Genomic DNA, 14,022 nt, shown 5'->3' on the forward strand with positions numbered 1-14,022 from the left:
TAAATAACACATGCACTGCGTGGGCTCTCAAAATCGCTGCAGACTTTTCTTGGTCTAACTCTATAGCAAATTAAGAGTCCTGACACGTCTCTGAAACGTTTTATTTACAACTGGATAAGGTATATCTAGTCCTGTAATTAGTTTATGTAGGTAGCTTCAGATACCATAGTCAAAAAAATACAGAGAATTTAAGTTTTTCTTACAAAACTTGTTTTAGCTCTATTTCGTTTATTTTATAAATAAACTGGAGCTTATAGCGTTTTTTTATTTAGTAAAACCAGGCGTGGCTCACTCCGCGATTTCGTCGCTTTGCTACAGGTAGCTAAAAGTACATCCGTTCGGCTCCAATTTTGGGGAAAGCCATAAGCCGCGCGTGGCGCTGTCGCCACCTAGCGGCCATATCTGTGCTGATCGTAACAGACGCGTTTTGTTAGAGAGTGAGTCTTCTGTACCTAGTACTATTATTTATTCTGTGGTAAAACAGAGATTAAACAAATGATCATAAGTCTCAACCTATAGCCCGAGGCATTGTTCCCAAGACACTGGCCGCGTTCCCCCTCTGCACAGTGACGCTGAGTTTTTGCAGTTGGACCAAACTGGAGCTACCATAAAAGTATAAAACTTTGCCCTTTATTAACGTAACTTTGCCCACCGCGTCACAGTTCAGAAGGAAGTAAGGTCAGGAAGGAGAAAAGGTGAGAAGGTCAGGAAGAAAGGAAGGTGAAATTCTGCCGAGCTTGCTGGGGACTAATGCGTAGGTAATAAGCTTTTAGCTGTCTAGACCTTATTATAATATTGAGATATCGCTTGTTAAGGCTTTATCAGATTATGTCGGATTTAAATCGATAGATTTACATACCACTGTTTGCATTATTATCAAATTTGATACCTAACAGATACAATATATATACAGTGGTACTACTAAACGAAATTAATAACTAGCTTAAATCTAAAATAGGCCCTTGAGGCATTGTACCAAGGATGCTGGCGGCATTTCCTCGCTGTATCGCAATGCTGATACGTTGTGCGAGGTAGCCGCCAGCTCTTCGGTCACCAGTTACGTCAACCAGACGCTTCGCGATTTCTGCGAACAACTTATGCACGCTGGGACCCCATGGACCTAGAGTTTCAACACCAGGTTTATGAACCACTAGCTTTTGCCCGCGATTTTATCTGCGTGGAATTAGTGACAGCAGCTAAAGTAGGTATAGCTATAGCGCCTGGATAATGCTAATAGTAATCATTCAATTCGCGCATTGCTTACTTCAATTATTAGGCAATTCATTAACTCTTTCAATTCCACCCCCCTTTGCACTCTCTTCAGGGATGATTTCTGACATAAAAACTATCTTATGTCCTTCCCCGGGACTCAAACTATCTCTATACTAAATTACAACTAAATCGGTTCAGCGGCTTAAGCGTGACGAGGTAACAGACAGACAGATAGACAGACACACTTTCGCCTTTATAATATTATTATATATTATATATTAAGTATATGGATTTGATTAATGAACTATTTGAAATTATTTTCTGGAAAATTATTGCGAGGCGTTTGAGGTTTGTGTGGGTTTCTGGAACCGTTGGTGGCGAAGCGGTTAACTGATGGTGGCAGGTTCTAACTCCGGATCATACCAAGAAATATTTGATATTTACAAATCACTTTTCAAAAACAATGATCGCGAGGAAACCAAACGGAATAGTCCTACTAAATGCATAATAGTCTGTCAAGCAAAGTATGTCAGTAGCAATGTACAGCAAAGTTAAGTAGGGCAACACTCAAAGATTTGCGCTAAAAAAAGCAGCAATGTACATCGAACCAAAACATGTCATTATCATAACCTCAAAATTTACAAATATTTACGATCAATGTGCATGATTGTACATTGTAGGCACCTTAACTTTGCTTAAGTTCATGCACAATCTTATTTAATATATTGGTATTTAATGGAGACAGCAGAAATTTCTCTTGAAATAGCAACGTTTCAGAATGTAAACAAACAAGATGGCTGTCATTCACGATCGATATTCCACAACTAAAACACAGACGACACGCGATTTTGGAATTATTCGAAAACAGTGTTGCTAACCCGCGATTTTTCAAATTTGCCCCCTTTTGCTACTGACAAGATTAGCTTGACCAAGTATAGTTTGTCAAACGCTTTTGACAGTTCAGTTACCATGAATAAAAGCGTGATCTACTTCAATTTTAAAAACGGGGCTTCAAAATGCTGTATTCTTTTAAACTTTTGGCGGTATTCATCGCGTTACTGGCCTGAATTAGCTCTGAATCGTTTGTCTTTATCTGTCATTTGACATGTATATTTGTAGGAAAGGGATAAAACATAATTTAACTAAATCAGTTTCGTAAAATTTTATGAATAAAGGGAATAGTATATACGTTGTCTTCAACTCCTTAAGGTCCCTGTACACAATGGGCCAGCGCCGGCCACTCCAAGGGACGCATTTATGCGTTAGAGGGAGCAAGTGATATTGCTATCTCATTCTACCGCATGGCTGCGTCCCTTGGAGTGGCCGGCGCTGGCCCAATGTGTACACGGGCCTTTATATGTATAAACTCCTACTACTCATATTTAACAAACTACCTGACTACAATCAGTCACCCTGAGTTCCACGCATATGACAAACTGCAAGGCGATGCACTATTTTGTATGTGATAGCAAAAAGAATAGATAGTATAGAGGGGTCCTGTCATTGTAAATTTTGTAGTCACTGTAAATTAACTGCCATCTATCGACACACGACTAAAACTCAAAATGAAAACGCATAAAGTTATCAAAAAATGTATATACAGGGTGGAAAGGCACGACGATCCTTTCCGGAAATGGGAGATAGTTTAGCCTAAGCTCTATATTTTCTCCATAGAAACTATGTTAATATGGGCAACCTTTTCTAAATTATGACCTTTTAAACATCCACGCAAAAAACTACTTTGTTCTAACCCTAACAGGTGACAGGGTCAATGAACTTACTTGTAAACAATCAGTATTCGACAGGATATTATGCTAATTTGTTGCCATCTAACCATTTTTAGGTCTGCTTACAGCACGGTAAGAATCATTGCAGGATTTTCGCTTTCTTAGTGGTTCCACTTGTTCAATACTTGAATGAAATAGTTATGTTATTCCTTAATATTAATAATACTAACCACAACATTGTTTACAACGACAGTTCAAATGGTGACATTGACAACCACTCAAAAGTACGCAATCGTCTTATAAATATCTCTGGTTTCCTTGACTGATAAAAAGGTTTTAGTTTCTTAACACGTTTCACAAAATTATTTTCGAATAATTGGAAACTATCTAAAATAATTAAAAATAACAAGTAGGTTGTGTTAGTTGCACCAAATGAACTTGCAAAAATTAAATACTAAGAATAAATCAAGAATAAATACTTCTTCAATACCAAACTAACAAACCTTCTTGCGTGGTAGGAAATAGACAAGACGTCTGATGTTTGAAATTAAATTTTCATTGAACTATACTTATTGAATGTCATATTCTTCAAATAAAAATGTTAGATGCTCGTGGCTATTTAAATTTGTGGGGCTGTGTAAAAGATATGGTGTACCAAATCAAACGGAATGTGAAACTGCGGACGAAATGAGACAAAGGCTAATTGGTGCTTTCTGCGGAGGATAAATGACGAAGAGCATACACTATATCGCATGTGCATCGACATACTCGGGTACGGGCTGCGGCGGCGTTGTAATACACGGAGGTACATTTGAACACCGTATGTGAAAAGAAGATAGTATTAAATATTGGAAAAAAGTAATTATCTAAGAAAGTAATAAAATTGTTTGTAATATTTTTGCATGCATTTGATTTATTTGACATTTATGCGTCATTCATACATCATTGCGATACTGTCAACGATCGGAAAAAAGTGTAAAGTCCCGAGCTTTCCCGACGGAGATCCTTAATCTAGCCGTCATGTGCACATGCTATAGGGTTATCACCACAGTTAAAAAGTAGTATTTTTGCAATTTTTATTTTTTACTCAATTAACGATTCTTACCATTACCAATAGTCTCTGTATCACTTAAACGACCTAATACTTCCGGGAAGGATCGTCGTGCCTTTCCACCCTGTATATGGATAAATGATTTTATTATTTTTATATCATTTTGATCCATGTTCATTCACTGATATCTATGTGTTAAAATTGTTAAATATGAAACGGTGTCGTCACGCCATCTAGCCGAGGATAGGCTAAAGGTGTGTGCGGCATCTATTCGAGAATGACTTTTACTTGAATTCCGAGGCACGTTTTTTCCTTAGACTTTATACGTCTTATACGAAGTTACATATGTCTTTGGTGATAGTAAGTCATTTGCTACTAGTTTACTTTAAAAAGGACTTATATTACTAAAACATCTAAGGCATATACGTCGTTTTTATGTTAAACAGGTAAGCTACCTTGTGTGCGAAAAAGTCGTATGTGCAAATGAGCATACTAGTGACATACGACTTTTAGTTTTGAATCTGTGTAAGTACACAGTTTAAGTAAACCAGTTATTTAACTTTACTGTAAATAAACGTTTGAAACATAAAGTACAAATCATTTGTGTTCTGTATTGCTTTTTAGCTTGACAAGTTGGTTTATACTATTAGGTAACCAATCAAAATATTCTTTTAAATATTTTAATTTGTGTTATTTTTTGAAGTCAAACATTCAACAACAACAAAAATTTAAATAGGTAGATGTCATAAAGTTCATAAACTAAAGAAAATATGATCTACCCTTCCAATGTAAGTGTTTTATAAGTTTGAGAGTTTGATATATGTATGTACACTGCTGTTGATAAGGTACTATGTTAGTACAGCAAAAACTCATTTTACGATTATTTATTTTTTTACCTTTACTAGAAACGAAACAATAACTGAAGGCTGTTAATTCTATCAAGTTTTCAAACGACCTTCGAAAACTAAGAAGGAAAGTTTTATAAATAAAGAATAACCGTTGATATTATCAGTTTTGTATTATAAAATATTGGCAAAGTTTTATTTTCTCAAGACGAAATCTTTAAATCTTCTCGAGACAAAGGTGTAGGGTTGGAGCCGATGTAGCTTTATTTGACGTTCATAAGCGTATTGTAATATGCCTACTTGAATAATAAACTATCTTTATTTTTATCAGCAAAGAGCAAAGGTTGGAAGTAAAATATCTCTAAAGACTCATCCTAAAGATCAACCCATCCAGTTTTACACGTCTCTGCTTGGCCCGATGGTTCACTGGTAGAGAATTCCATTAGGCATTAAGTCCGCAATTTGGACATTATTTTTATGTTTTGGGCAATAAAGTTTAAATAAATAAATAAAGATTATATTAGTCACGTTACTGCATCATGTATACACTGTGGCACCGACCACAGTGTATAATTAACAAGTAACGTAACACGTGAACTTTACAAGCCATTATTAATGGCCTGACCTTTGCATGGGCTACTAAGAAACAATCGATTCCTTAGTTATGGGGTAATGGGTTAGGGTAACGGTGGTAAAAATGGGTAATTAAGGCTGTGTTATATTATTAAGGATCATTTTGTATACAAAGTGACATTCATAGACTAGGAATCCTCTAGACGGAGTTTAGAGCAATTATTTCATGAAACCGATGCTGCCAAAAATGCGGGGGTGCGCGGGACGAGGTGAGCGAGGTCCCGTGCCGTGATTGGTCCGTTCAAAGACACGGGCGTCACACAAAGACACTTTCGACTCGAAAATCGAGTAAAACTACCATATTTGCGGCAGAGGGGGTAGAGATACTATGCTCTTTCTGGAGAATGTCTTGTCTGTGGTGACATTAGAGCAGAAATTGACAATCATTAGTAAGTTTTTGACAGATTGTAGACGTACATTACTCCCTCTAAATACTAACCCCCTTATTCATAAACGTCTACTAAAGTTGACAAGCCGATAATAATCGTTTGTCCCTTTCCGACGTATTGGTATGATGGAAAGGGACAAACGATTATTATCGGCTTGTCAACTTTAGTAGACGTTTATGAATAAGGGGGTAAATGTATTATTAAATAGAGAGGTGTTGAATAAATAATGGTTAAACGTGTTTTGAGACTACTTTAGCAAACCTCTGTTGTGTCCGTTCTAAAAAACAAATGTCAAAATGGTAGGGACAAGTCATTAATAAACAGCCGTGTTAAATTTGACAGACGTTTGGCAAAAAAATGACCTAGTTAAAAATATATATTTACAGTACATATGGTCCTATTTTCCCGCACTAGAGCGTAAAATAGTACTTTTCGCGCGTATGTCAAAAGTTTAAAGGGTCATATGTACTGTAAAACGTTGTACGATACACGTGCGAATAGGTAATTCGCAACTCGTGTCGATTTAAACACTCCCTTCGGTCGTGTTTTAATTTATCGCCACTCGTTTCGAATTTCCTCTTTTCCGCACTTGTATCGTTAATAACTATTTCCGCAGCCCACACCCAAAGTCAACCAGAAACATAGCAACAAACTTAAAAAAATGTCAAAAGTCCTAAAATAAAACTCGAAAAATAAATTTAAGTAAATCCTGGCAAATTTAGCTTTCTCATTACCAGCGATAAAATAACATTGAATTTTCTAAGAACCTAATTTAGCCAAAAGAAAAACTAGACGTAATAAATGAAAGGCCTGAAACTAAATAGAAAGTAATTTTTTAAACCACTTCGTTAAGTATATTCACTTTATTCGAAAATGCTTTAGTTTTTTGGAGCAGTATTCCACTTATTTTTATAACAAGTCGTGAAATTACGAAATTGACATTATATCAATTCATTTCTTTTGTATCTAATGCTTTTGACGAGATAACGTCTTATAAATCGATGAACACCAGTATGCACGACAAAGTGTCACGTTGTGGACAGATCTCCATGGTAACGTTGTGGACAGATCTCCATAACGTATGCTTAAAGTATGGAATTTTTTATCAATGTTTTCTTATGACGTTATCACGCAAAATTATCGTCCGTAAACCGACTTTACAGACAACCATTTTTTTATTAGAGATAAATCACAATTACATAATATTTTGATCCAAAAGCATCGTTAAACCGTTGGTTTGTCTCGATACTCCATTCCGCAGTACTTAAATAATTAAAATTGTATATTTAATTATATATATAGCCAATATACAATGAATTAGTGGTTTTTTGAATAGTAAAAAAAGCAAAAGGTAGCTTGTACAGTCAGCGTCAATTTAAAAAAATATAGTTACGTACGTACGAAGTGGCCAAATATATCGAAACACACCTTCGTTACTACAGAAATAAGGATATGTTCCGATATGACAAATGGCCACTTTTCCCTATTTATTTTGATGCAATAAAGTTTTTATTCAGCAAAAATAATACAGTATAATGAGTAACGTCAAAAAATTTAACAACTAAAATTAAAATCTAAGCTAATATAAATTAAAATAAATCTAAAAAAGGCGCCGCGGTATTGTGCCAAAGATGCTGGCAGCATTCCCTCGCTGAATGGCAATACTAACCGTAGATATAAACGGCAACACTCCTAACTGTACCTACATCGGTGGACCTTATTACAAAAGGCATAAGGGCGTAGCGTCTTCCGAGCATCAGCGTCTAGTCAACTCTATGGTTGCTGCTCGACGCTATGTTGGCGAAAGTGCGCGGCGACGCCATTTTTCATAGCGCTGACTAGACGTCGTCGAAAGACACGCTAATGTGGGGTGTCCCTTAAACTAAATCTTAATATCGCCAGATTTCACAAAAGTGGCAACATGAGCTGAGCGTTTCTTTAATTTTTTGCCATTTTTATATATTGTGACCTTTTTTGCCACTTTTGTGTTATTTCTAGTCAGACTAGTCAGGATCACGAGCCCTTTTCATTATAGGAGAAAAATTGTTCTAAAATTTCCACACATTTGTCTAACTTTCCTTTTTATCCCATGGAGCGCCCTAAACAGACACGTGTGCTGGTAACTAGTATAGGAGTTCCATACTACGGTAATTCTGGGGCGCTCCAGGGGTTATTACCGCCATACCAAGTTAATGGGGAAATGGTAACACATAGTGAATAGAATCAGGCGTTACTTTGCGGAAATCCATACTAATTAAAACCAAAATATTATTTTGCTAATCCGCGAAAAGATAACGTGCTAGTCAATCAGTGCTAACCCGTTATACTTACTTGCGTATTTTTACATGCAATTAATATTCCCACCCTCCCACCGCAAAAATAAATACGCAAATAAATATAACAAACCACCACCAAAAGAATAAACCTCGACACGTGTTTCGCCTCTCTACGAGGCATCCTCAGGAGTTGTTGACGGTCTGACGCCCGGCAACGGAATGACCTGTCTAGAATGGTCGGCCATATTTATACCTTGACCACTCCCCCTACCGTGCAAGTGTGAGTGAGATGGAAAAATTCGTAATAACGGCGATGACGCAACATTCAATTGTTCGTTAAGAATCATGCCCCTATTGTTGTACCTAATTATTTCCAGTTGTTCCAGAACACCCAAACGCAATCCCTTTTCGCAAACATGTAAAATATCAAAAGAATGATTCTCAGATAAAGTGTGACCTGTATCTAATAAGTGCTTTGCAAAATTGGACTTCTCTGGATGGTTATGTCTATATGACGCAACATGCTCTTTATACCTAGTAGTGAAACTACGGCCCGTTTGCCCCACATACACTTTATTGCAATCGTCACAGGTAAGCTTATAAACTCCAGACTTTTTCCCATTCTCGATCTTATCTTTGCCATTGCAAAGCTTTGAGTGCAAAGTATTATTTGTCTTAAAGGCCACAGGAATGTCGTTAGACTTCAAAATTTTGTAAATTGCATCAGACAACTTGCCAACATAAGTTATGCTCGCTTTATATTTTTTAATCGGTTCAGAGGATCGTGCCGCATACAACATAGTGTTGACCATACTATTCCGCTTTTTCCTGATGATACCATCCACAACAGACTTATCGTAACCATTCGAAACTGCTAAGTGATAAATATTATTTAATTCAATCTGATAGTGTTCATCAGAAAGAGGCACAGTCAACATTCTATGCACATAACAATGAAAAGCAGCCAACTTATGCTGCCACGGATGCGTGGAAGAAGCCGGGATAACTGTATCGGTATGTGTAGGCTTACGGTAAATTTTGAACTGATGCCTGTTGTTTACTTTAGTGATTGTTAAATCTAGAAAATTCAATGAGTTGTCTTGCTCTAGTTCCTTTTTAAACTTAATTTTTGGATGCTTACCATTAATTTCAGCAATAAATGCATCCAGCAGGCCCATACTACCCGTCCAACAAATAATCAAATCATCCACGTATCTAAAATAGTATAATATATTATTGTTGCCCACAATATGCTGGTTCTCAAAATGGTCCATAAAAATATCAGCCATTAAAGGACTTAGTGGTGAACCCATAGCCAAACCATCACTTTGCAAATAATACTGTCCCCCAAATCTGAAATAATTTTGTTTCATACAAATCGCTGTTAGATCTATCAATTCATCTACTTCCCCTGGATGTAAACGTTGCCTTTCAAAAAGACCCTTAATAATCTCCAAAGTCTCTCCATATGGCACATTTGTAAACAAACTGTCTACATCCAATGAAAGAAGAACAGCATTATCTGGTATGTTAATGTCCTGGATCTTTTCTATTAACTGCAAGCTATTTTTCAAGCAATATTTCGGCTGGAACTGGGACTTGTCTCTTATAATGGAATTCAACCTTTTTGCCAGATTATAAGTTGGCGCACCCAAATATGAGACCACTGGACGAACAGGGATATTATCCTTATGCATTTTGGGAAGTCCATAAAGAATAGGAGCTCGTGGATTCATAGGCACAACCATACTCTTCTGATGTTCGGTTTCAAAAACAAACGAAGAATTCTTAACTGCTTGTCTAAGATCTTTCTGGAACCCTGGAGTTGGGTCTCTTTGCAATCTCGAAAATCCGTCACCTTGAATAAGGTCTAGTACTTTCTGATTATACTGTCCCTTCTCCATAATCACAATGCAGTTGCCTTTATCTGCCTTTGAAACCACCAAATCACTGTCTTGCACTTTCTGTTGTATAGATCTTAGCAGCAAAACATCAGAATCAACACACGCACTCTGTGCTGGACTAGTACTCTTGATAACATTAGCCACCATGGTCTTTGTATCTACATCACCACGGCCCCGCACTATTGCAACCTCAGAATCCACTGCCAAATTTTCTAATGTTCTATGAGTAATTTTTGTCTGGAAATTATACTTCAAACCTTTATCTAAAAGCCCAATTTCATTTTCTGAGAACTCCACATTAGTTAAATTCTTGACTCGAGGATGGAAAACATGGTGAGTTGTTACTTGCACATCCCTTCTCCTTAAAAATGAACCAGAACTCGACTCTGTTAACCTATGCAATTTGTTAAGTTGGGTAGTATACATCTGGTGTGCAAGTTCAGAAGCAAAGTATCTCGCCTTCTGGTCCAGAATATCGAATTCGAGATTATGCAACTTAAATGAAAGTTCTGAATATAACACCTTAAGATGCAATTTCAAATTATCCCTTACTGAAAACCAGTGGCGAGATTCTTCGTTCAACCATATTTTCTGAGCCCTATTAATAGCCAATTTAGCAGCCCTGGAAGTACTACTACAGCGGAAATGGATGTAATTAGGAACAACATTCAAACGCTTGCACTGTTGGTTAAACCAAACATTCTGGACAGCTGCACGATGTTGTTTGGTTAGTTTGACATAAAGTCGTGCCTGTTCGGCCACGCACGACTTTATGTCAAACTAACCAAACAACATCGTGCAGCTGTCCAGAATGTTGCATCTTAAGGTGTTATATTCAGAACTTTCATTTAAGTTGCATAATCTCGAATTCGATATTCTGGACCAGAAGGCGAGATACTTTGCTTCTGAACTTGCACACCAGATGTATACTACCCAGCTTAACAAATTGCATAGGTTAACAGAGTCGAGTTCTGGTTCATTTTTAAGGAGAAGGGATGTGCAAGTAACAACTCACCATGTTTTCCATCCTCGAGTCAAGAATTTAACTAATGTGGAGTTCTCAGAAAATGAAATTGGGCTTTTAGATAAAGGTTTGAAGTATAATTTCCAGACAAAAATTACTCATAGAACATTAGAAAATTTGGCAGTGGATTCTGAGGTTGCAATAGTGCGGGGCCGTGGTGATGTAGATACAAAGACCATGGTGGCTAATGTTATCAAGAGTACTAGTCCAGCACAGAGTGCGTGTGTTGATTCTGATGTTTTGCTGCTAAGATCTATACAACAGAAAGTGCAAGACAGTGATTTGGTGGTTTCAAAGGCAGATAAAGGCAACTGCATTGTGATTATGGAGAAGGGACAGTATAATCAGAAAGTACTAGACCTTATTCAAGGTGACGGATTTTCGAGATTGCAAAGAGACCCAACTCCAGGGTTCCAGAAAGATCTTAGACAAGCAGTTAAGAATTCTTCGTTTGTTTTTGAAACCGAACATCAGAAGAGTATGGTTGTGCCTATGAATCCACGAGCTCCTATTCTTTATGGACTTCCCAAAATGCATAAGGATAATATCCCTGTTCGTCCAGTGGTCTCATATTTGGGTGCGCCAACTTATAATCTGGCAAAAAGGTTGAATTCCATTATAAGAGACAAGTCCCAGTTCCAGCCGAAATATTGCTTGAAAAATAGCTTGCAGTTAATAGAAAAGATCCAGGACATTAACATATCAGATAATGCTGTTCTTCTTTCATTGGATGTAGACAGTTTGTTTACAAATGTGCCATATGGAGAGACTTTGGAGATTATTAAGGGTCTTTTTGAAAGGCAACGTTTACATCCAGGGGAAGTAGATGAATTGATAGATCTAACAGCGATTTGTATGAAACAAAATTATTTCAGATTTGGGGGACAGTATTATTTGCAAAGTGATGGTTTGGCTATGGGTTCACCACTAAGTCCTTTAATGGCTGATATTTTTATGGACCATTTTGAGAACCAGCATATTGTGGGCAACAATAATATATTATACTATTTTAGATACGTGGATGATTTGATTATTTGTTGGACGGGTAGTATGGGCCTGCTGGATGCATTTATTGCTGAAATTAATGGTAAGCATCCAAAAATTAAGTTTAAAAAGGAACTAGAGCAAGACAACTCATTGAATTTTCTAGATTTAACAATCACTAAAGTAAACAACAGGCATCAGTTCAAAATTTACCGTAAGCCTACACATACCGATACAGTTATCCCGGCTTCTTCCACGCATCCGTGGCAGCATAAGTTGGCTGCTTTTCATTGTTATGTGCATAGAATGTTGACTGTGCCTCTTTCTGATGAACACTATCAGATTGAATTAAATAATATTTATCACTTAGCAGTTTCGAATGGTTACGATAAGTCTGTTGTGGATGGTATCATCAGGAAAAAGCGGAATAGTATGGTCAACACTATGTTGTATGCGGCACGATCCTCTGAACCGATTAAAAAATATAAAGCGAGCATAACTTATGTTGGCAAGTTGTCTGATGCAATTTACAAAATTTTGAAGTCTAACGACATTCCTGTGGCCTTTAAGACAAATAATACTTTGCACTCAAAGCTTTGCAATGGCAAAGATAAGATCGAGAATGGGAAAAAGTCTGGAGTTTATAAGCTTACCTGTGACGATTGCAATAAAGTGTATGTGGGGCAAACGGGCCGTAGTTTCACTACTAGGTATAAAGAGCATGTTGCGTCATATAGACATAACCATCCAGAGAAGTCCAATTTTGCAAAGCACTTATTAGATACAGGTCACACTTTATCTGAGAATCATTCTTTTGATATTTTACATGTTTGCGAAAAGGGATTGCGTTTGGGTGTTCTGGAACAACTGGAAATAATTAGGTACAACAATAGGGGCATGATTCTTAACGAACAATTGAATGTTGCGTCATCGCCGTTATTACGAATTTTTCCATCTCACTCACACTTGCACGGTAGGGGGAGTGGTCAAGGTATAAATATGGCCGACCATTCTAGACAGGTCATTCCGTTGCCGGGCGTCAGACCGTCAACAACTCCTGAGGATGCCTCGTAGAGAGGCGAAACACGTGTCGAGGTTTATTCTTTTGGTGGTGGTTTGTTATATTTATTTGCGTATTTATTTTTGCGGTGGGAGGGTGGGAATATTAATTGCATGTAAAAATACGCAAGTAAGTATAACGGGTTAGCACTGATTGACTAGCACGTTATCTTTTCGCGGATTAGCAAAATAATATTTTGGTTTTAATTAATGGTAACACAATAGCAAAAAACTCTGGGACATTTTTTTAGCCCATTAGGATCGAAAGAGCTCGTGATTATGAGTAGAAATAATACAAAAGTATATAAAAATGGCAAAAAATAAAAAAAACGCTCAGCTATGTCACCAATATAAAAAGTCGAATACTCTTTCTGAGGAAAGCCGTTTGATTGTATAATGTTCCAAAAAAAACTTTTTTGTACAAGTAATTGTAGAACGGTTTTCTTAACGAAATTACTTTGAGACTGTAATAACATTGAAACTATTACAATTGTAATGAATCTTGGACTTGAAAGAAAGTGGGCATTTTTTTCTAGAAATAAGACGAGTAAGGACTTGTACGTATTTATTTGTAATGATTATTATTTTGTAAAAAAAAAGTTCTTAAGCGTTACAGATGTACCTAGTCCATAAGTGTTTTCCATCGTATTTTCTGGAAACGTTCGTATTTGTCATGCTACTTCAGTCAACGTCAGTACTTTTTGTACCGACACTGACAGAAATAGCAAGACACGTTCGTACATTTCCGTGAAAATACGATGGAAAATAATTATGCACTACATCTCTACATTCCAATGACGACTGGCAGGTAAAAAGAAAAGAAAAATATAATATAATAACAGGTGGTATTATCGCTAAAAAGCGATTTCCTTCAGACAACCTTTCATCATCATCATTATTCTTAAGAGCCTGGCTCTT

At 36.9% G+C, this 14,022-nt stretch overlaps 1 protein-coding gene across 1 annotated transcript in view; it reads right to left on the reverse strand.

The window, feature by feature from the left end:
* LOC134801888 (irregular chiasm C-roughest protein-like) overlaps positions 1-14,022 on the reverse strand; it is a 174,960-nt gene that overhangs the window by 21,260 nt on the left and 139,678 nt on the right. The window lies entirely within an intron of this gene.

Source organism: Cydia splendana, chromosome 23 (genome assembly GCF_910591565.1).
Source record: "Cydia splendana chromosome 23, ilCydSple1.2, whole genome shotgun sequence".
In the NCBI taxonomy this organism is placed as follows: domain Eukaryota; kingdom Metazoa; phylum Arthropoda; class Insecta; order Lepidoptera; family Tortricidae; genus Cydia; species Cydia splendana.